The sequence below is a fragment of the Oncorhynchus gorbuscha genome, unplaced genomic scaffold (assembly GCF_021184085.1).
Source record: "Oncorhynchus gorbuscha isolate QuinsamMale2020 ecotype Even-year unplaced genomic scaffold, OgorEven_v1.0 Un_scaffold_1636, whole genome shotgun sequence".
Taxonomy (NCBI): Eukaryota; Metazoa; Chordata; class Actinopteri; order Salmoniformes; family Salmonidae; genus Oncorhynchus; species Oncorhynchus gorbuscha.
In genome coordinates this window covers 14,558-39,061 of record NW_025746359.1, presented here as the reverse complement: position 1 = coordinate 39,061, position 24,504 = coordinate 14,558, and the positions used below count along the sequence as shown (strand labels likewise).

The following is a 24,504-nucleotide window of genomic DNA, read 5'->3' as shown; positions in this document are numbered from 1 at the left end:
TAACTCAGTCTGTGTGTCGGTTGTGATTTATAAACATATTGGTAAGGCTGCTCAACCAGTTCCCACCAACTCTAACCCGTAACTCAGTCTGTGTGTTGGTTGTGATTTATAAACATATTGGTAAAGTTCCCACCAACTCTAACCCGTAACTCAGTCTGTGTGTCGGTAGTGATTTATAAACATATTGGTAAAGTTCCCACCAACTCTAACCCGTAACTCAGTCTGTGTGTTGGTTGTGATTTATAAACATATTGGTAAAGTTCCCACCAACTCTAACCCGTAACTCAGTCTGTGTGTCGGTAGTGATTTATAAACATATTGGTAAAGTTCCCACCAACTCTAACCCGTAACTCAGTCTGTGTGTTGGTTGTGATTTATAAACATATTGGTAAAGTTCCCACCAACTCTAACCCGTAACTCAGTCTGTGTGTTGGTAGTGATTTATAAACAGCTACTGCAGCATGTATTAAAGTATTTCAGGTGTTTTGTCTCATAACTGGTAACGCACAAAGAAACAGGAATCCTACAGTTATAGTGACCAGGCTGCTCAACCAACCCCAGCAGGACCCCACCAGGCAGCTCAACCAACCCCAGTAGGACCCCAGGCAGCTCAACCAACCCCAGTAGGACCCCACCAGGCTGCTCAACCAACCCCAGTAGGACCCCACCAGGCAGCTCAACCAACCCCAGTAGGACCCCAGGCAGCTCAACCAACCCCAGTAGGACCCCACCAGGCTGCTCAACCAACCCCAGTAGGACCCCACCAGGCAGCTCAACCAACCACAGTAGGACCCCAGGCAGCTCAACCAACCCCAGTAGGACCCCAGGCTGCTCAACCAACCCCAGACAGAACAACCAACCCCATTAGGACCCCAGGCTGCTCAACCAACCCCAGACAGAACAACCAACCCCAGTAGGACCCCAGGCTGCTCAACCAACCCCAGTAGGACCCCAGGCTGCTCAACCAACCCCAGGCTGCTCAACCAACCCCATTAGGACCCCAGGCTGCTCAACCAACCCCAGTAGGACCCCAGGCTGCTCAACCAACCCCAGGCTGCTCAACCAACCCCATTAGGACCCCAGGCTGCTCAACCAACCCCAGACAGAACAACCAACCCCAGTAGGACCCCAGGCTGCTCAACCAACCCCAGTAGGACCCCAGGCTGCTCAACCAACCCCAGGCTGCTCAACCAACCCCATTAGGACCCCAGGCTTGCTCAACCAACCCCAGACAGAACAACCAACCCCAGTAGGACCCCAGGCAGCTCAATCAACCCCAGCAGGACCCCAGGCAGCTCAATCAACCCCAGCAGGACCCCAGGCTGCTCAACCAACCCCAGGCAGCTCAATCAACCCCAGCAGGACCCCAGGCAGAACAGAGGACCTGTCTGTGCAGAATAACTCCTCTAGAGGGAGGACTCAGGTCCCACCAGAACAACTGGAAGTCTCCATAGGTTCACTCCTCTAGAGGGAGGACTCAGGGTCCCACCAGAACAACTGGAAGTCTCCATAGGTTCACTCCTCTAGAGGGAGGACTCAGGGTCCCACCAGAACAACTGGAAGTCTCCATAGGTTCACTCCTCTAGAGGGAGGACTCAGGGTCCCACCAGAACAACTGGACGTCTCCATAGGTTCACTCCTCTTACGTGGACAGACGGGTCCTTTCATGGATTTATATCCAATAGCGCCTATCTGTGTCGGCCTAGAATTATCCAGACCGACACTGTACTGAAGTGGTTGTCTGAAGCATCCATCTAAAAACACAGACATGTCACGTCTCAAGTGGCCTATGCATAGACTGCACACGGATTCTACTGTTGCCAGGTAACCAATGAGCACCAACAACACAGGACGACGGACCCAAGTCAAACATGGTCACAGACACATCCATGTTTGTTTGGAAATGCTCAACGTGCAAAACCTCTAGACAGGATGTGTTGACTACAAACCCCTAGACAGGATGTGTTGACTACAAACCCCTAGACAGGATGTGTTGACTACAAACCCCTAGACAGGATGTGTTTAGACTACAAACCCCTAGACAGGATGTGTTGACTACAAACCCCTAGACAGGATGTGTTTAGACTACAAACCTCTAGACAGGACGTGTTTAGACTACAAACCTCTAGACAGGACGTGTTGACTACAAACCCCTAGACAGGATGTGTTGACTACAAACCCCTAGACAGGATGTGTTGGACTACAAACCTCTAGACGGGATGTGTTGACTACAAACCCCTAGACAGGATGTGTTGACTACAAACCTCTAGACAGGATGTGTTGACTCCAAACTTCTAGACAGGATGTGTTGAACAGGATGTGTTTAGACTACAAACCAACCGGAGAACATTGGAAATGGGTGTTGAGCGTTGGTAAATTCAACAGTTAATTCCACCCTCTGACACAGTCAGACCAGAGCGCTTAGATCGCCAGAGCAAATTTACGAAAGCACACAAACGACTATTACCACGAAACTACGCTATGAATGATGGGAATAACCAAGTCAATCTACGTTGGGTAGTTAGGTGGCAAAAGGAAATATACTGGCAAGTTGGATGTATTGGTAGCCAACTAACGTTATAGTAGGTAACATACCGCTCTAACGATATGCTATGTGGATCTTTTAATTATTTTTTACCTTTAACTAGGCAAGTCAGTTAAGAACTAATTCTTATTTTCAATGACGGCCGAGGAACAGTGGGTTAACCGGTCTAGGAACAGTGGGTGAACTGCCTGTTCAGGGGCAGAAGGACAGATTTGTACCTTGCCAGCTCGGGGATATGAACCTTTCAGTTACTCGTCCAACGCTCGATGCTCTGCATGTCTATAAACATCAATCTAACCCTAGGAAGCTCTTTGCCACCTTCTCCTCCCTCCTGAATCCCCCCTCTCTCTGCATTCGCCACCTGGTCATCAGAAGGGGGAAAGCGCCTCGGGGATATGAACCTTTCAGTTACTCGTCCAACGCTCCAACCACTCGGCTACCCTGCCATCTGAAGGACATCGTTAACAAATTGTCAGCCAACATAATATGAAAGGTAACTTATTTAAAAAAGCATTACTTTATTACATTGCTCAACATTTTAACAGTTATCATGATTAGTTCAAACGAAGACCTTGGAATCCTCTTTCATGGGACGACAGCTGCATATTTATCCTCCATTGTCTTCCAATCTGAAAACGTTGTGAAGACACGCCTGTTTTCTGAAGAACTGCATTATGGGCCGGAACAGCACAGAAAGAGTGTCTACTGCTGGTGTACTTTGGGGGATGGAGTACGACATCCTGGAACGTTTGGTTTACCAACTATATCCATACGACAACCAATAACAAAACCATATACTCAATTTACCTCACAGATAGTACAGTTAGTATGAGAATTGAACACAGCTCAGGTCTGAGAATTGAACACAGCTCAGGTCTAGGTACAGTTAGTATGGAGTATTGAACACAGCTCAGGTCTAGGTACAGTTAGTATGGAGTATTGAACACAGCTCAGGTCTAGGTACAGTTAGTATGGAGTATTGAACACAGCTCAGGTCTAGGTACAGTTAGTATGAGTATTGAACACAGCTCAGGTCTGAGAATTGAACACAGCTCAGGTCTGAGAATTGAACACAGCTCAGGTCTGAGAATTGAACACAGCTCAGGTCTGAGAATTGAACACAGCTCAGGTCTGAGAATTGAACACAGCTGAGGTCTAGGTACAGTTAGTATGGAGTATTGAACACAGCTCAGGTCTGAGAATTGAACACAGCTCAGGTCTGAGAATTGAACACAGCTCAGGTCTGAGAATTGAACACAGCTCAGGTCTGAGAATTGAACACAGCTGAGGTCTAGGTACAGTTAGTATGGAGTATTGAACACAGCTCAGGTCTAGGTACAGTTAGTATGGAGTATTGAACACAGCTCAGGTCTAGGTACAGTTAGTATGGAGTATTGAACACAGCTCAGGTCTAGGTACAGTTAGTATGGAGTATTGAACACAGCTCAGGTCTAGGTACAGTTAGTATGGAGTATTGAACACAGCTCAGGTCTAGGTACAGTTAGTATGGAGTATTGAACACAGCTCAGGTCTAGGTACTCCAGACTATTTCCATAGCTACAAAACAGTTGTTACTGACTGTGTGTAAATGTGAGTTGTGAATAAATCTGTGTTGATTCTAAAGTCCTGGGGGGTTAATACAGGCGTAGTGTGTAGCCGTAGCAGGCCTGAATCTGTAGCTCCAGGGCTAGGCAGCAAGGCCAGGCCGAATCTGTAGCTCCAGGGCTAGGCAGCAAGGCCAGGCCAAATCTGTAGCTCCAGGGCTAGGCAGCGAGGCCAGGCCGAATCTGTAGCTCCAGGGCCAGGCAGCGAGGCCAGGCCGAATCTGTAGCTCCAGGGCTAGGCAGCGAGGCCAGGCCGAATCTGTAGCTCCAGGGCCAGGCAGCGAGGCCAGGCCGAATCTGTAGCTCCAGGCAGCGAGGCCAGGCCGAATCTGTAGCTCCAGGCAGCGAGGCCAGGCCGAATCTGTAGCTCCAGGCAGCGAGGCCAGGCCGAATCTGTAGCTCCAGGCAGCGAGGCCAGTCAATCTGTAGCTCCAGGCAGCAAGGCCAGTCTGAATCTGTAGCTCCAGGGCTAGGCAGCGAGGCCAGGCCGAATCTGTAGCTCCAGGCAGCAAGGCCAGTCTGAATCTGTAGCTCCAGGGCTAGGCAGCGAGGCCAGTCAATCTGTAGCTCCAGGCAGCGAGGCCAGTCAATCTGTAGCTCCAGGCAGCAAGGCCAGTCAATCTGTAGCCACACTCCTTCCACTGAGTGGATCAAACAGGCGGCACACATGTGAGCCAGACACCCACCAAGACCCATTAACACACACTATAACAACAAGCGCCTGTTGGAATCCAGCTCAGTCTCTTACCCCCCTCATTTTATACAGGGAAGACGCAGAGCCGAGTCGACATACACAGGGCCAGACCCCCCCCCCAAACACACTGCATGCCAACGTGGCTTGGCTGTTACTCTGTGTAAATAGCTGCCAGTAACTTAGAAGATAAAGGACTCCAATACCTCCCTCTGGCAGGCCATGGAGAGAGGAAAGCCGCCGCAAAGAGAGGAAAGCCGCCGCAAAGAGAGGGGGGGGCAGAGAGAGGAGGAGGAGGAGCAGAAAGAGGAGGAGGGGGGGGGTCATTACATGTAGTCTGGCCCAGGAGTGGGAAGGTGAACGGAAAGGCTCTGGAGCAGCGAACCGCCCTTGCTGTCTCGCCTGGCCGGTTCCCCACTTTCCACTGGGATTCTCTGCCCCTAACCCTATTACAGGGGCTGAGTCACCGGCTTACTGGGGCTCTCTCATACCATCCCTAGGAGGGGTACGTCACTGATGTGGTCATCCTGTCTGTCTGGGTTGGCGCCCCCCTTGGGTTGTGCCGTGGCGGAGATCTTTGTGGGCTATACTCAGCCTTGTCTCGGGATGGTAAGTTGGTGGTTGAAGATATCCCTCTAGTGGTGTGTTGGGGCTGTGCTTTGGCAAAGTGGGTGGGGTTATATCCTTCCAGTTTGGCCCTGTCCGGGGGTGTCCTCGGATGGGGCCACAGTGTCTCCTGACCCCTCCCGTCTCAGACTCCAGTATTTATGCTGCAGTAGTTTATGTGTCGGGGGGCTAGGGTCAGTTTGTTATATCTGGAGTACTTCTCCTGTCCTATTTGGTGTCCTGTGTGAATTTAAGTGTGCTCTCTCTTAATTATCTCTTTCTTTCTCTCTCTCGGAGGACCTGAGCCCTAGGACCATGCCTCAGGACTACCTGACGATGACTCCTTGCTGTCCCCAGTCCATCTGGCCATGCTGCTGCTCCAGTCTCAACTGTTCTGCCTTATTATTATTATTATTGGACCATGCTGGTCATTTATGAACATTTGAACATCTTGACCATGTCCTGTTATAATCTCCACCCGGCACAGCCAGAAGAGGACTGGCCACCCCACATAGCCTGGTTCCTCTCTAGGTTTCGGCCTTTCTAGGGAGTTTTTCCTAGCCACCATGCTTCTACACCTGCATTGCTTGCTGTTTGGGGGTTTTAGGCTGGGTTTCTGTACAGCACTTTGAGATATCAGCTGATGTACGAAGGGCTATATAAATAAATTTGATTTGATTTGACTGGGGGCCGTCACCCTCAGCCAACGGACGACTAGCGGCCGTCACCCTCAGCCAACGGACGACTAGCGGCCGTCACCCTCAGCCAACGGACGACTAGCGGCCGTCACCCTCAGCCAACGGACGACTAGCGGCCGTCACCCTCAGCCAACGGACGACTAGGGGCCGTCACCCTCAGCCAACGGACGACTAGCGGCCGTCACCCTCAGCCAACGGACGACTAGCGGCCGTCACCCTCAGCCAACGGACGACTAGCGGCCGTCACCCTCAGCCAACGGACGACTAGCGGCCGTCACCCTCAGCCAACGGACGACTAGCGGCCGTCACCCTCAGCCAACGGACGACTAGCGGCCGTCACCCTCAGCCAACGGACGCGGCCGTCACCCACCCTCAGCCAACGGACGACTAGCGTCACCCTCAGCCAACGGACGACTAGCGGCCGTCACCCTCAGCCAACGGACGACTAGCGGCCGTCACCCTCAGCCAACGGACGACTAGCGGCCGTCACCCTCAGCCAACGGACGACTAGCGGCCGTCACCCTCAGCCAACGGACGACTAGCGGCCGTCACCCTCAGCCAACGGACGACTAGCGGCCGTCACCCTCAGCCAACGGACGACTAGCGGCCGTCACCCTCAGCCAACGGACGACTAGCGGCCTTCACCCTCAGCCAACGGACGACTAGCGGCCGTCACCCTCAGCCAACGGACGACTAGGGGCCATCACCCTCAGCTATAGGCTGACTAGGGGCCATTACCCTCAGCTATAGGGTGACTAGGGGCCATTACCCTCAGCTATAGGGTGACTAGGGGCCATTATCCTCAGCTATAGGGTGACTAGGGGCCATTACCCTCAGCTATAGGGTGACTAGGGGCCATTACCCTCAGCTATAGGGTGACTAGGGGCCATTACCCTCAGCTATAGGGTGACTAGGGGCCATGTTTTTAATGGGGGGGGGGGGTGATGGGCTACACGCGTTTCCTGAGGAGAGAGTAGACTTCAGCTGAGAGGGGGTGAGGAGTGTATGGGAGCTCAGGCCAGCCCACCAGTACGGCCCAGCATCCACAGTATCAGATTCCTCTTGAAGCCTTTGTCTGGCTTCACTCTCGGGTTACCCATCGGTTCACCTGGTCAGCCCAACACAGTAACACTAGTCCCCTCCAGTCTCCACAGCCCCACCGTGACCCTCCTGGGAGAATCAAACTGCCCTCAGTCACATCCTGAGGGCTTCCAAAGAGACCTGAGCCCAGTAACTAGCCTAAACTAATAGTTCACATTCATTAGACTGCTGCCCCCCCACCTATTTAGGCGAGACTGGATCCCATGCACACACCCCCACACACTTGTTTAGGTGGGACTTTGGGCCATGACCCAGTCATAGCCGACCCCCCCCATCCCATGTCAAATATTAAATGAATAAGGTTAACTTTTTTGGGGGAAACTAGGCCAACATAACGCCCCAAACACAGCCTGGACACCGCCCCAAACACAGCCTGGACACCGCCCCCAAACACAGCCTGGACACCGCCCCAAACACAGCCTGGACACCGCCCCCAAACACAGCCTGGACACCGCCCCAAACACAGCCTGGACACCGCCCCCAAACACAGCCTGGACACCGCCCCCAAACACAGCCTGGACACCGCCCCAAACACAGGCCTGGACACCGCCCCCAAACACAGCCTGGACACCGCCCCCAAACACAGCCCGGACACCGCCCCCAAACACAGCCCGGACACCGCCCCCAAACACAGGCCCGGACACCGCCCCAAACACAGGCCCGGACACCGCCCCAAACACAGGCCCGGACACCGCCCCCAAACACAGGCCCGGACACCGCCCCAAACACAGGCCCGGACACCGCCCCCAAACACAGGCCCGGACACCGCCCCCAAACACAGGCCCGGACACCGCCCCAAACACAGGCCCGGACACCGCCCCAAACACAGGCCCGGACACCGCCCCCAAACACAGGCCGGGACACCGCCCCCAAACACAGGCCGGGACACCGCCCCAAACACAGGCCGGGACACCGCCCCCACAGGCCGGACACACCCCCAAACACAGCCCGGACAACGCCCAAACACAGCCCGGACAACGCCCCAAACACAGCCCGGACAACGCCCCAAACACAGCCCGGACAACGCCCCAAACACAGCCCGGACAACGCCCCAAACACAGCCCGGATCAATATAACACCCTAAACACAGCCCGGACAACGCCCCAAACACAGCCCGGATCAACGCCCCAAACACAGCCCGGACAACGCCCCAAACACAGCCCGGACAACGCCCCAAACACAGCCCGGACAACGCCCCAAACACAGCCCGGACAACGCCCCAAACACAGTATGGTCCAGATCCTACCAATATAACACCCTAAATACAGGATGGTCCAGATCCTACCAATATAACACCCTAAATACAGGACGGTCCAGATCCTACCAATATAACACCCTAAATACAGGATGGTCCAGATCCTACCGATATAACATCTTAAATACAGGACGGTCCAGATCCTACCAATATAACACCCTAAATACAGCCTGGACAACACAGGACGGTCCAGATCCTACCAATATAACACCCTAAATACAGCCTGGACAACACAGGATGGTCCAGATCCTACCCTAAATACAGGATGGTCCAGATCCTACCAATATAACAGCCTAAATACAGGATGGTCCAGATCCTACCAATATAACAGCCTAAATACAGGACGGTCCAGATCCTACCCTAAATACAGGACGGTCCAGATCCTACCAATATAACACCCTATATACAGGATGGTCCAGATCCTACCAATATAACACCCTAAATACAGGATGGTCCAGATCCTACCAATATAACACCCTATATACAGGATGGTCCAGATCCTACCAATATAACACCCTATATACAGGATGGTCCAGATCCTACCAATATAACAGCCTAAATACAGGATGGTCCAGATCCTACCAATATAACACCCTAAATACAGGATGGTCCAGATCCTACCAATATAACACCCTAAATAAGGACGGTCCAGATCCTACCAATATAACACCCTAAATACAGGATGGTCCAGATCCTACCAATATAACAGCCTAAATACAGGATGGTCCAGATCCTACCCTATATACAGGATGGTCCAGATCCTACCAATATAACACCCTAAATACAGGATGGTCCAGATCCTACCCTATATACAGGACGGTCCAGATCCTACCAATATAACACCCTAAATACAGGATGGTCCAGATCCTACCAATATAACACCCTAAATACAGGATGGTCCAGATCCTACCATTATAAAATCTACCTTTAAGTACTCTGGAAGACCGCATGTCCGCAGTGGCTTCTTCCTTGCTGAGCAGCCTTTCAGGTTATGTCGATATAGGACTTGTTTTACTGTGGATATAGATACTTTTGTACCTGTTTCCTCCAGCATCTTCACAAGGTCCTTTGCTGTTGTTCTGGGATTGATTTGCACATTTCGCACCAAAGTACGTTCATCTGTAGAAGACAGAATGAGTCTCCTTCCTGAGCGGTATGACGGCTGCGTGGTCCCATGGTGTATATACTTGCGTACTATTGTTTGTACAGATGAACGTGGTACCTTCAGGCGTTTGGAAATTGCTCCCAAGGATGAACCAGATTTGTGGATGTCTACAATTTTTTAGGCTGATTTCTTTTGATTTTCCCATGATGTTAAGCAAAGAGGCACTGGGTTTGAAGGTAGGCCTTGAAATACACACACAGGTACACCTCCAACTGACTCAGATGTCAATTAGCCTATCAGAAGCTTCTAAAGCCATGACATCATTTTCTGGAATTTTCCAAGCTGTTTAAAGGCACAGTTAGTCTATGTAAACTTCTGACCCAATGGAATTGTGATACAGTGAATTAATCTGTCTAAGCAATTTTTGGAAAAATGACTTATGTCATGCACAAAGTAGATGTCCTAACCAACTTGCCAAAACTATAGTTTGTTAACGAGAAATGTGTGGAGTGGTTGAAAAACGAGTTTTAATGACTCCAACCTAAGTGTATGTAAACTTCCAACTTCAACTGCAGCTCATGTCAGCTGAACAAAGACCATTTGAGTTTGAGATTTGGCAAGCAGCCAGTTCAAAATGGAAACTGTGTGACACACCTAACTGTATGTGACAGAGATAGTGTATGTCCCAGCTGGCTAGCCCAACTACTGAAGGAGACAAACCTATTATATCCACTCACCAGAGCACACAGACTGGTGAAATGTCTACAACATGCCATCAGCAGTGTCCGCTGACCAGTACAGAGTAATAATATAATAATAATAATAATAATATATGCCATTTAGCAGACACTTTTATCCAAAGCGACTTACAGTCATGTGTGCATACATTCTACGTATGGGTGGTCCCGGGGATCGAACCCACTACCCTGACGTTACAAGCGCCATGCTCTACCAACTGAGCTACACAGGAGTAAACAAACCGTGTCCGCTGACCAGTATAGAGTAAACAAACAGAGTAAACAAACCGTGTCCGCTGACCAGAACAGAGTAAACAAACAGAGTAAACAAACAGAGTAAACAAACAGAGTAAACAAACAGAGTAAACAAACAGTGTCCGCTGACCAGTACAGAGTAAACAAACCGTGTCCGCTGACCAGTACAGAGTAAACAAACAGTGTCCACTGACCAGTAGAGTAAACAGAGTAAACAAACAGTGTCCACTGACCAGTAGAGTAAACAAACAGTAAACAAAGTGTCCACTGACCAGTAGAGTAAACAGAGTAAACAAACAGTGTCCACTGACCAGTACAGAGTAAACAAACAGTGCCAACAGCCCTCACATCACCATTAACACAGCATCTAGCTGTGGGTCCTGGTCGTTCTACTGTCTCAGCCCTCACATCACCATTAACACAGCATCTAGCTGTGGGTCCTGGTCGTTCTACTGTCTCAGCCCTCACATCACCATTAACACAGCATCTAGCTGTGGGTCCTGGTCGTTCTACTGTATCAGCCCTCACATCACCATTAACACAGCATCTAGCTGTGGGTCCTGGTCGTTCTACTGTCTCAGCCCTCACATCACCATTAACACAGCATCTAGCTGTGGGTCCTGGTCGTTCTACTGTATCAGCCCTCACATCACCACTAACACAGCATCTAGCTGTGGGTCCTGGTCGTTCTACTGTCTCAGCCCTCACATCACCATTAACACAGCATCTAGCTGTGGGTCCTGGTCGTTCTACTGTCTCAGCCCTCACATCACCATTAACACAGCATCTAGCTGTGGGTCCTGGTCGTTCTACTGTATCAGCCCTCACATCACCATTAACACAGCATCTAGCTGTGGGTCCTGGTCGTTCTACTGTCTCAGCCCTCACATCACCATTAACACAGCATCTAGCTGTGGGTCCTGGTCGTTCTGTCTCAGCCCTCACATCACCATTAACACAGCATCTAGCTGTGGGTCCTGGTCGTTCTACTGTCTCAGCCCTCACATCACCACTAACACAGCATCTAGCTGTGGGTCCTGGTAGAGGCAGTTCTACTGTATCAGCCCTCACATCACCACTAACACAGCATCTAGCTGTGGGTCCTGGTCGTTCTACTGTCTCAGCCCTCACATCACCACTAACACAGCATCTAGCTGTGGGTCCTGGTCGTTCTACTGTATCAGCCCTCACATCACCACTAACACAGCATCTAGCTGTGGGTCCTTGTTGTTCTACTGTCTCAGCCCTCACATCACCACTAACACAGCATCTAGCTGTGGGTCCTGGTCGTTCTACCGTCTCAGCCCTCACATCACCACTAACACAGCATCTAGCTGTGGGTCCTTGTTGTTCTACTGTCTCAGCCCTCACATCACCACTAACACAGCATCTAGCTGTGGGTCCTTGTTGTTCTACTGTCTCAGCCCTCACATCACCACTAACACAGCATCTAGCTGTGGGTCCTGGTCGTTCTACTGTCTCAGCCCTCACATCACCACTAACACAGCATCTAGCTGTGGGTCCTGGTAGAGGCAGTTCTACTGTATCAGTGGGGTCAGAAGAGAGGCATCACGGTTCTCCCCAAAGAATGTAAGAGTCTGAGTCCAAAGGGGGTGACAGCACCACCTTGTAAAATAAAATCCTGCAGACACACTCTCTCACACAGGTCCCTGAACCTCCAGCCTGAACTGTTCCCTAACGTTCTAGTATCCTCCAGCCTGTCCCCTACCGTTCTAGTATCCTCCAGCCTGTCCCCTAACGTTCTAGTATCCTCCAGCCTGTCCCCTAACGTTCTAGTATCCTCCAGCCTGTCCCCTAACGTTCTAGTATCCTCCAGTCTGTCCCCTAACGTTCTAGTATCCTCCAGCCTGTCCCCTAACGTTCTAGTATCCTCCAGCCTGTCCCCTAACGTTCTAGTATCCTCCAGCCTGTCCCCTAACGTTCTAGTATCCTCCAGCCTGTCCCCTAACGTTCTAGTATCCTCCAGCCTGTCCCCTAACGTTCTAGTATCCTCCAGCCTGTCCCCTAACGTTCTAGTATCCTCCAGCCTGTCCCCTAACGTTCTAGTATCCTCCAGCCTGTCCCCTAACGTTCTAGTATCCTCCAGCCTGTCCCCTAACGTTCTAGTATCCTCCAGCCTGTCCCCTAACGTTCTAGTATCCTCCAGCCTGTCCCCTAACGTTCTAGTATCCTCCAGCCTGTCCCCTAACGTTCTAGTATCCTCCAGCCTGTCCCCTAACGTTCTAGTATCCTCCAGCCTGTCCCCTAACGTTCTAGTATCCTCCAGCCTGTCCCCTAACGTTCTAGTATCCTCCAGCCTGTCCCCTAACGTTCTAGTATCCTCCAGCCTGTCCCCTAACGTTCTAGTATCCTCCAGCCTGTCCCCTAACGTTCTAGTATCCTCCAGCCTGTCCCCTAACGTTCTAGTATCCTCCAGCCTGTCCCCTAACGTTCTAGTATCCTCCAGCCTGTCCCCTAACGTTCTAGTATCCTCCAGCCTGTACTGTCCCCTAACGTTCTAGTATCCTCCAGCCTGTACTGTCCCCTAACGTTCTAGTATCCTCCAAGCCTGTCCCCTAACGTTCTAGTATCCTCCAGCCTGTCCCCTAACGTTCTAGTATCCTCCAGCCTGTCCCCTAACGTTCTAGTATCCTCCAGCCTGTCCCCTAACGTTCTAGTATCCTCCAGCCTGTCCCCTAACGTTCTAGTATCCTCCAGCCTGTACTGTCCCCTAACGTTCTAGTATCCTCCAGCCGGACGGATACGAGGGAGAAGCTCTTGGTTTTAGGAACCTTGGTCCCCCTTCCCCCCAGTCAAAGCCAGGTCCAGGTAGTTCTACTGAGCACTACTTTACTACAGGTTGTCAGGTACTCACCCTCTCCCCGGGTCCAGAGAGATGGCTCGGGGCTGGTCCAGGTCCTGCCAGAAGAGAACTCTCCGTAACGATCCATCCAGCTCGGCCACCTCTATCCGATTGGTCTCGGAGTCCGTCCAGTACAGCTTCCTGCCTAACCAGTCACAGGCCAGGCCGTCCGGGGACGCCAGCCCCGATACAACCACCGTCTGGGCGGCCGCCGCCGAGCCGGGCCCTGATTGGTTGAAGGTGGTGCGTTTGATTGCCTCCTCGCTGACGTCACTCCAGTAGACCAATCCCTGAGCGTATATATAGTCCACAGCGGCGGCGTCCTCCAGACCGCCCACCACCACCGTGGCGTTGGCCCTGCCGTGAGCCGCATCCACCAGCCGCAGGTCCCGTCGGTTGGCATAGAGCAGGAGGGGTACACCTGGTGGGGGAGGGGGTAGGGTCAGACAGAAATACTATACAGTACATAGAGCAGGAGGGGTACACCTGGTGGGGGAGGGGGTAGGGTCAGACAGAAATACTATACAGTACATAGAGCAGGTAGGGTCAGACAGAAATACTATACAGTACATAGAGCAGGAGGGGTACACCTGGTGGGGGAGGGGGTAGGGTCAGACAGAAATACTATACAGTCATAGACAGAAATACTATACAGTACATAGAGCAGGTAGGGTCAGACAGAAATACTATACAGTACATAGAGCAGGAGGGGTACACCTGGTGGGGGAGGGGGTAGGGTCAGACAGAAATACTATACAGTACATAGAGCAGGAGGGGTACACCTGGTGGGGGAGGGGTAAGGGTCAGACAGAAATACTATACAGTACATAGAGCAGGAGGGGTACACCTGGTGGGGGAGGGGGTAGGGTCAGACAGAAATACTATACAGTACATAGAGCAGGAGGGGTACACCTGGTGGGGGAGGGGGTAGGGTCAGACAGAAATACTATACAGTCCTACAACACCCCTACAGTACTACAACACCCCTAGGGTACTACAACACCCCTACAACCCCCATACAGTCCTACAACCCCCTACAGTACTACAACACCCCTACAGTACTACAACACCCCTAGGGTACTACAACACCCCTAGGGTACTACAACACCCCTAGGGTACTACAACACCCCTAGGGTACTACAACACCCCTACAACCCCCATACAGTCCTACAACCCCTACAGTACTACAACACCCCTAGGGTACTACAACCCCCTAGGGTACTACAACCCCCTAGGGTACTACAACCCCCTAGGGTACTACAACCCCCTAGGGTACTACAACCCCCTACGGTACTACAACCCCCTACGGTACTACAACACCCCTAGGGTACTACAACACCCCTACAACCCCCATACAGTCCTACAACCCCCTACAGTACTACAACACCCCTACAACCCCCATACAGTCCTACAACCCCCTACAGTACTACAACACCCCTAGGGTACTACAACACCCCTAGGGTACTACAACACCCCCCTAGGGTACTACAACACCCCTACAACCCCTACAGTACTACAACACCCCTACTACAATACTACAATACCCCTACAACCCCCTACAGTACTACAACACCCCTACTACAATACCCCTACTACAATACCCCTACTACAATACTACAATACCCCTACTACAATACTACAATACCCCTACTACAATACCCCTACTACAATACCCCTACTACAATACTATAACACCCCTACAGTACCCCCCCCCCTCTCCCCAGAGAGAAGAGGAACCTGCCAGCCCAATCTGAAAACTGGTGACTACCACCACATGCCAACGTACCCCAACAACCACCACTTGCGAGCGTATCGCTGAAGGCTTATTCCCAAGTGACCCCCTATTCCCTATCATAGTGCACTATCACCTGGGCTGTGTTCAAAAGTAGTGCACACAGCTCCGTGCCTCAGATTATGTGCTTCTGACTGACTGGCTGGCTGACTGGCTGACTGGCTGGCTGACTGGCTGGCTGGCTGACTGGCTGACTGGCTGGCTGACTGGCTGGCTGACTAGCTGACTGGCTGACTGGCTGGCTGACTGGCTGACTGGCTGACTGGCTGGCTGGCTGACTGGCTGACTTGGGGGGCCGGGGGGTCAGAACATGGGGCAGCTCACTGAAGTCTGTACAACACTGATACACTATGACAAGAGCAGATAGAGGGGAAATGGCATCTTAGGGTCATCTGGGATGCAGCCTATGGGTCCAAGGTAGTGGACTATTATAGGGAGCCATCTGGGATGCAGCCTATGGGTCCAAGGTAGTGGACTATTATAGGGAGCCATCTGGGATGCAACCTATGGGTCCAAGGTAGTGGACTATTATAGGGAGCCATCTGGGATGCAGCCTATGGGTCCAAGGTAGTGGACTATTATAGGGAGCCATCTGGGATGCAACCTATGGGTCCAAGGTAGTGGACTATTATAGGGAATAGGGTCATCTGGGATGCAGTGATATGATAGTCTAGCTATGCCAACTGAATAGGAAGTGCACTAACGTCACTGAACAGCAGTAGCCAACTGAATAGGAAGTGCACTAACGTCACTGAACGGCAGCAGCCAACTGAATAGGAAGTGCACGTCACTGAACGGCAGCAGCCAACTGAATAGGAAGTGCACGTCACTGAACGACAGCAGCCAACTGAATAGGAAGTGCACGTCACTGAACGGCAGTAGCCAACTGAATAGGAAGTGCACTAACGTCACTGAACGACAGCAGCAAACTGAATCGTCTTCACACCGGTGCGGTAGTTAGACCCGATCTGATTCTACCAAAGCCTTGAATAAACTAAAGTCTACATTTCCATCTTGTTGGTGATATTAAACCCTTTAAATCAAAAAGCAGGGAAAGCCTAGGCAAAGACATGAGGAGTATGACTGCTGGGAGAGATACCTCCTCTCCATAGTTCAACACAGTGACCTCACCTGCCTAGAGGCAAAGACATGATGGGTATGACTGCTGGGAGAGATACCTCCTCTCCATAGTTCAACACAGTGACCTCACCTGCCTAGAGGCAAAGACATGATGGGTATGACTGCTGGGAGAGATACCTCCTCTCCATAGTTCAACACAGTGACCTCACCTACCTAGAGGCAAAGACATGATGGGTATGACTGCTGGGAGAGATACCTCCTCTCCATAGTTCAACACAGTGACCTCACCTGCCTAGAGGCAAAGACATGAGGAGTATGACTGCTGGGAGAGATACCTCCTCTCCATAGTTCAACACAGTGACCTCACCTGCCTAGAGGCAAAGACATGAGTATGACTGCTGGGAGAGATACCTCCTCTCCATAGTTCAACACAGTGACCTCACCTGCCTAGAGGCAAAGACATGAGTATGACTGCTGGGAGAGATACCTCCTCTCCATAGTTCAACACAGTGACCTCACCTGCCTAGAGGCAAAGACATGAGTATGACTGCTGGGAGAGATACCTCCTCTCCATAGTTCAACACAGTGACCTCACCTGCCTAGAGGCAAAGACATGAGGAGTATGACTGCTGGGAGAGATACCTCCTCTCCATAGTTCAACACAGTGACCTCACCTGCCTAGAGGCAAAGACATGAGGAGTATGACTGCTGGGAGAGATACCTCCTCTCCATAGTTCAACACAGTGACCTCACCTGCCTAGAGGCAAAGACATGAGGAGTATGACTGCTGGGAGAGATACCTCCTCTCCATAGTTCAACACAGTGACCTCACCTGCCTAGAGGCAAAGACATGAGGAGTATGACTGCTGGGAGAGATACCTCCTCTCCATAGTTCAACACAGTGACCTCACCTGCCTAGAGGCAAAGACATGAGGAGTATGACTGCTGGGAGAGATACCTCCTCTCCATAGTTCAACACAGTGACCTCACCTGCCTTACTCTACTAGAAAGAGACCTTAGGTTTATGTGAGAATGAGACAGTCCAGATTGAAAGAGGTGTATGTGAGAATGAAACCCAGTCCAGATTGAAAGAGGTGTATGTGAGAATGAAACCCAGTCCAGATTGAAAGAGGTGTATGTGAGAATGAAACCCAGTCCAGATTGAAAGAGGTGTATGTGAGAATGAAACCCAGTCCAGATTGAAAGAGGTGTATGTGAGAATGAAACCCAGTCCAGATTGAAAGAGGTGTATGTGAGAATGAAACCTAGTCCAGTTTAAGCTGCCGTTGCAGATTGTGTGAACAAGGAATCCATGATTATTTGAACAGATGTTTCCACAGCCACCAAGCAGTGGAAAACTAATATTTAAGAGCAAATAGACCTTGACGTATTGGTGTATAGCTGGTTAGAGAACTACAATCCACATTAGCCTAGTTCCTTACAACACTCTGTAGAACGTTGTCCAAAAGGTTATGAACGTCCTCGGTTCTGTGGTCCATCCAGTCTTCTGTTCTAATGTGGTCCATCCACTCTTATGTTCTAATGTGGTCCATCCACTCTTATGTTCTAATGTGGTCCATCCACTCTTATGTTCTAATGTGGTCCATCCACTCTTATGTTCTAATGTGGTCCATGCAGTATCCAGTCTTATGTTCTAATGTGGTCCATCCACTCTTATGTTCTAATGTGGGCCATGCAGTATCCAGTCTTATGTTCTAATGTGGTCCATGCAGTATCCAGTCTTATGTTCTAATGTGGTCCATCCAGTCTTATGTTCTAATGTGGTCCATGCAGTATCCAGTCTTATGTTCTAATGTGGTCCATCCAGTCTTATGTTCTAATGTGGTCCATCCAGTCTTATGTTCTAATGTGGTCCATCCAGTCTTATGTTCTAATGTGGTCCATCCAGTCTTATGTTCTAATGTGGTCCATCCAGTCTTATGTTCTAATGTGGTCCATCCAGTCTTATGTTCTAATGTGGTCCATCCAGTCTTATGTTCTAATGTGGTCCATCCAGTCTTATGTTCTAATGTGGTCCATCCAGTCTTATGTTCTAATGTGGTCCATCCAGTCTTATGTTCTAATGTGGTCCATCCAGTCTTATGTTCTAATGTGGTCCATGCAGTATCCAGTCTTATGTTCTAATGTGGTCCATCCAGTCTTATGTTCTGTGGTCCATCCAGTCTTATGTTCTGTGGTCCATCCAGTCTTATGTTCTGTGGTCCATCCAGTCTTATGTTCTGTGGTCCATCCAGTCTTATGTTCTGTGGTCCATCCAGTCTTATGTTCTGTGGTCCATCCAGTCTTATGTTCTGTGGTCCATCCAGTCTTATGTTCTGTGGTCCATCCAGTCTTATGTTCTGTGGTCCATCCAGTCTTATGTTCTGTGGTCCATCCAGTCTTATGTTCTGTGGTCCATCCAGTCTTATGTTCTGTGGTCCATCCAGTCTTATGTTCTACCTCGTTAGCTACTTTTCAATTAGTTGTTAGTCTAACAAATGAACGTATGAAACAAATGACTCTCGTCTGTGGAGGCACCTTTTAATGGAACAGATGCAGTCAACGTTACTGTTAGCCAGTGTAGCTAGCAGACTTAGCTAGGTAGTGGGCGGCAGGGTAGCCTAGTGGTTAAGAGTGTTGGAGGTTGCAAGTTCGAATCCCCGAGCTGACAAGGTACAAATCTGTCGTTCTGCCCCTGAACAGGCAGTTAACCCACCGTTCCTAGACCAGTTAACCCACCGTTCCTAGACCAGTTAACCCACCGTTCCTAGACCAGTTAACCCACCGTTCCTAGACCAGTTAACCCACCGTTCCTAGACCAGTTAACCCACCGTTCCTAGACCAGTTAACCCACCGTTCCTAGACCAGTTAACCCACCGTTCCTAGACCAGTTAACCCACACGTTCCTAGACCAGTTAACCCACCGTTCCTAGACCAGTTAACCCACCGTTCCTAGACCAGTTAACCAGTTAACCACCGTTCCTAGACCAGTTAACCCACCGTTCCTAGACCAGTTAACCCACCGTTCCTAGACCAGTTAACCCACCGTTCCTAGACCAGTTAACCCACCGTTCCTAGACCAGTTAACCCACCGTTCCTAGACCAGTTAACCCACCGTTCCTAGACCAGTTAACCCACCGTTCCTAGACCAGTTAACCCACCGTTCCTAGACCAGTTAACCGTTCCTAGACCAGTTAACCCACCGTTCCTAGACCAGTTAACCCACCGTTCCTAGACCAGTTAACCCACCGTTCCTAGACCAGTTAACCCACTGTTCCTAGACCAGTTAACCCACTGTTCCTAGACCAGTTAACCTACTGTTCCTAGACCAGTTAACCTACTGTTCCTAGACCAGTTAACCCACCGTTCCTAGACCAGTTAACCCACTGTTCCTAGACCAGTTAACCCACTGTTCCTAGACCAGTTAACCCAGGCCAGGCCCTCTTTGAAAATAAGAATCTGTTCTTAACTGACTTGCCTAGTAAAATAAAGGTTTAAAAAAAAAAAAAAAGTATCAGGGTGTCTCTGGATGTCTAAGAGAGTTCAACTAAATCACAACAGTAACTGTAGAAAATACCTGTCGTGGCTTAAACAGGTGTGGAAATACTACAAACTAAATCACTGCTTAACTAAAATGTTACAAACCAACAAAACACTGGTGTAGTTAACTAGTTACAGGATACAGGTAGCTGTGGGGAAAACACTGTGTTGTAGTTAGCTAGTTACAGGATACAGGTAGCTGTGGGGGAAACACTGTGGTGTAGTTAACTAGTTACAGGATACAGGTAGCTGTGGGGAAAACACTGTTGTAGTTAGCTAGTTACAGGATACAGGTAGCTGTGGGGAAAACACTGTGTTGTAGTTAGCTAGTTACAGGATACAGGTAGCTGTGGGGAAAACACTGTGGTGTAGTTAGCTAGTTACAGGATACAGGTAGCTGTGGGGAAAACACTGTTGTAGTTAGCTAGTTACAGGATACAGGTAGCTGTGGGGAAAACACTGTGTTGTAGTTAGCTAGTTACAGGATACAGGTAGCTGTGGGGGAAACACTGTGTTGTAGTTAGCTAGTTACAGGATACAGGTAGCTGTGGGGGAAACACTGTGTTGTAGTTAACTAGTTACAGGATACAGGTAGCTGTGGGGGAAACACTGTGTTGTAGTTAGCTAGTTACAGGATACAGGTAGCTGTGGGGGTGGTGTAAAGTTACAGGATACAGGTAGCTGTGGGGGAAAACACTGTGAAAACACTGTGTAGTTAGCTAGTTACAGGATACAGGTAGCTGTGGGGGAAACACTGTGTTGTAGTTAGCTAGTTACAGGAGATACAGGTAGCTGTGGGGGAAACACTGTGTTGTAGTTAGCTAGTTACAGGATACAGGTAGCTGTGGGGGAAACACTGTGGTGTAGTTAGCTAGTTACAGGATACAGGTAGCTGTGGGGGAAACACTGTGGTGTAGTTAGCTAGTTACAGGATACAGGTAGCTGTGGGGGAAACACTGTGTTGTAGTTAGCTAGTTACAGGATACAGGTAGCTGTGGGGAAAACACTGTTGTAGTTAACTAGTTACAGGATACAGGTAGCTGTGGGGAAAACACTGTGTTGTAGTTAGCTAGTTACAGGATACAGGTAGCTGTGGGGGAAACACTGTGGTGTAGTTAGCTAGTTACAGGATACAGGTAGCTGTGGGGGAAACACTGTGTTGTAGTTAGCTAGTTACAGGATATACAGGTAGCAAGGAGCTGTGGGGGAAACACTGTGTTGTAGTTAGCTAGTTACAGGAGATACTGGTAGCTGTGGGGGAAACACTGTGTTGTAGTTAGCTAGTTACAGGAGATACTGGTAGCTGTGGGGGAAACACTGTTGTAGTTAGCTAGTTACAGGAGATATTGGTAGCTGTGGGGAAAACACTGTGTTATAGTTAGCTAGTTACAGGAGATACAGGTAGCTGTGGGGGAAACACTGTTGTAGTTAGCTAGTTACAGGATACAGGTAGCTGTGGGGGAAACACTGTTGTAGTTAGCTAGTTACAGGAGATACTGGTAGCTGTGGGGGAAACACTGTTGTAGTTAGCTAGTTACAGGAGATATTGGTAGCTGTGGGGAAAACACTGTGTTGTAGTTAGCTAGTTACAGGAGATACAGGTAGCTGTGGGGGAAACACTGTTGTAGTTAGCTAGTTACAGGATACAGGTAGCTGTGGGGGAAACACTGTTGTAGTTAGCTAGTTACAGGAGATACAGGTAGCTGTGGGGGAAACACTGTTGTAGTTAGCTAGTTACAGGATACAGGTAGCTGTGGGGGAAACACTGTTGTAGTTAGCTAGTTACAGGAGATACTGGTAGCTGTGGGGGAAACACTGTTGTAGTTAGCTAGTTACAGGAGATATTGGTGTTGTAGCTGTGGATACAGGTAAAACACTGTTGTAGTTAGCTAGTTACAGGATACAGGTATACAGGTAGCTGTGGGGAAACACTGTGTGTAGTTAGCTAGTTACAGGATACAGGTAGCTGTGGGGAAACACTGTTGTAGTTAGCTAGTTACAGGATACAGGTAGCTGTGGGGGAAACACTGGTGTAGTTAGCTAGTGACAGGAGATACAGGTAGCTGTGGGGGAAACACTGTTGTAGTTAGCTAGTTACAGGATACAGGTAGCTGTGGGGGAAACACTGTTGTAGTTAGCTAGTTACAGGAGATACAGGTAGCTGTGGGGGAAACACTGTTGTAGTTAGCTAGTTACAGGAGATATTGGTAGCTGTGGGGAAAACACTGTGTTGTAGTTAGCTAGTTACAGGAGATAGTGAAACACTGGTAGTTAGCTAGTTACAGGATACAGGTAGCTGTGGGGGAAACACTGTGTTGTAGTTAGCTAGTTACAGGATATATTGGTAGCTGTGGGGAAAACACTGTGTTGTAGTTAGCTAGTTACAGGAGATACAGGTGGTAAACACTGCTAGTTACAGGATACAGGAAAACACTGTGTTGTAGTTAGCCATCCTGCTAACGTTAGCTAGTTACTCCTTGATGATGAGTAAATCACATCCCCTTCACTGGGCCCCACTAATGAGCAAACGAGGCCATTGTAAAGAAAGAGCCCCAAATCTGGACACTATGATCCCCACCTCTGGAAACCACACAACCCCAACACCACACAAACTTTCCACGGAAGGAAAAAATAAATTTAAAAAGCAAAAAAATATCAAAACTCACCTCTTATTAGCAAAGAAAAACTACACAACAACACAGTCCGTAGCACGGCGCCCATCTTTCTGCCTTGTTCTCACCCCGGCCGCTCCTGTTCAGCGCCTGTTCCGCATCGCTGTGTTTCTATTCCTCAGACGGAACTGTTATATTGGAACAATATTCGGGGGGTTCTGTTTCTGGCTACAATGTAACTGTGATTATTCTAAGTTCCATTCTACTACGTCAGGAGGGGGTTTGTTTCTGGCTACAATGTAACTGTGGTTCTTCTCAGTTCCATTCTACTACGTCGGAGGTTCCAGGCTCGGTGGCGCTGCGATTCATTCTCCTGCCTGAGTGCAACGTCTCCTTCCGCCCCGGGAGCAGAACATGCCAACCCTCCCCCTCCTGTCTGTCTGTACCTTCTCTCTCTCCTTCACCCTCCGTCTCTTTCTCTGCTGCCTATTGTTGGGACTTGATGACATGCAGCCTCTCTCGTCCAGCGGATCTCAACACGTTCAAAATCGCTACGGTGGCTGATAAAATCACGCAACCGATAGGTCAAGACACTTGTTCCCGGTCGAAGACATTAAACCTGGTCTAATACAACAATTGTTTGAGTGTGAAAGATACACATTCCGAAGGGACTATTTTCTGCCGGAGCACTGGGTGCTTCGGTTTAGAATAACATACCCCTATGACCCTGCCTCGGCTGCTGGCCGGATCTCCTTTCACTCCTCGGAACAGAGGAAGGAGAAGAGAGGAGGAATGGTATTATCATGCATTATATACTGAACCAAAATAGAAAACACAACATGTAAATGTTGGTCCCATGTTTCAGAAGCTGAAATAAAAGATCCCCAGAAATGTTTCCATAGAGAATTAAAATGCTTTTTTCTCTCAATTTTTTGGGGCACAAATTATACATCACTGTTAGTGAGCATTTCTCCTTTGCCAAGATAATCCATCCACCTGACAGGTGAGGCATATCAAGAAGCTGATTAAACAGCATGATCATTACACAGGCGCACCTTGTCCTGGGGGAAATAAAAAGCCACTCTAAAATGTGCAGTTTTGTCACACAACACAATGGCCACAGATGTCTCAAGTTTTGAAGGGAGCGTGCAAATGGCATGTTGACTGCAGGAATGTCCACCAGAGATGTTGCAAGAGAATCGGATGTTCATTTCTTTGCCATAAGCTGCCTCCACTGTCATTTTAGAGAATGTGCCAGCCCGGGACCTCTACATCTGGCTTCTTCACCTGCGAGATAATAATAATAATAATAATAATAATAATAATATAATATATGCCATTTAGCAGACGCTTTTATCCAAAGCGACTTACAGTCATGTGTGCATACATTCTACGTATGGGTGGTCCCGGGGATCGAACCCACTACCCTGGCGTTACAAGCGCCATGCTCTACCAACTGAGCTACAGAAGGACCACCTGAGACCAGCCACCCGGACAGCTGATGAACCTGTAGGTTTGCACAAACAAAGAATTTCTGCACAAACTGTCAGAAACCGTCTCAGGGGAAGCTCATCTGCGTGCTTGTCATCCTCACCAGGGTCTTGACTGAAGAAGCGTGCTCTTCACTGATTAATCCCGGCTTCGACTGTACCAGGCAGATGGCAGACTTATGTCATTGTGTGGGCGAGCTGTTTGCTGATGTCACGAGATCCTGAGGCCCATTGTCGTGCCATTCATCCTCCATCACCTCAGTGTTTCAGCATGATAATGAACGGCCCCAAGTCACAAGGATCTGTACACAATACCTGGAAGCTGAAAATCTCCCAGTTCTTCCATGGCCTGCATACTCACCAGACACGTCGCCCATTGAGCATGTTTGGGATGCTCCGGATAAATGTGTACGACAGCGTGTTCCTGTATCCGCCAATATCCAGCAACTTCGCATCGTTTCTAGAACTGTCAAGACTTCCGAAGTCGGCTCGTCTCCTCGTTCGTTCGGCGTCCCCGGCTTTCTAGCCAT

At 49.7% G+C, this 24,504-nt stretch overlaps 1 pseudogene across 1 annotated transcript in view; it reads right to left on the bottom strand.

Annotated features, from left to right (window-relative positions):
- Nucleotides 1–23,228, bottom strand: part of LOC124023568 — a 105,931-nt pseudogene extending 82,703 nt beyond the window's left edge. Inside the window, exons 1-2 of the transcript XR_006836700.1 lie at nt 22,539–23,228; nt 13,473–13,881 (exon numbers count right to left, since the gene is read on the bottom strand). The product of XR_006836700.1 is annotated as a low-density lipoprotein receptor-related protein 6-like (transcript). The remainder of the gene's footprint in view (nt 1–13,472; nt 13,882–22,538) is intronic.
- Nucleotides 23,229–24,504: the final 1,276 nt, after the last annotated feature.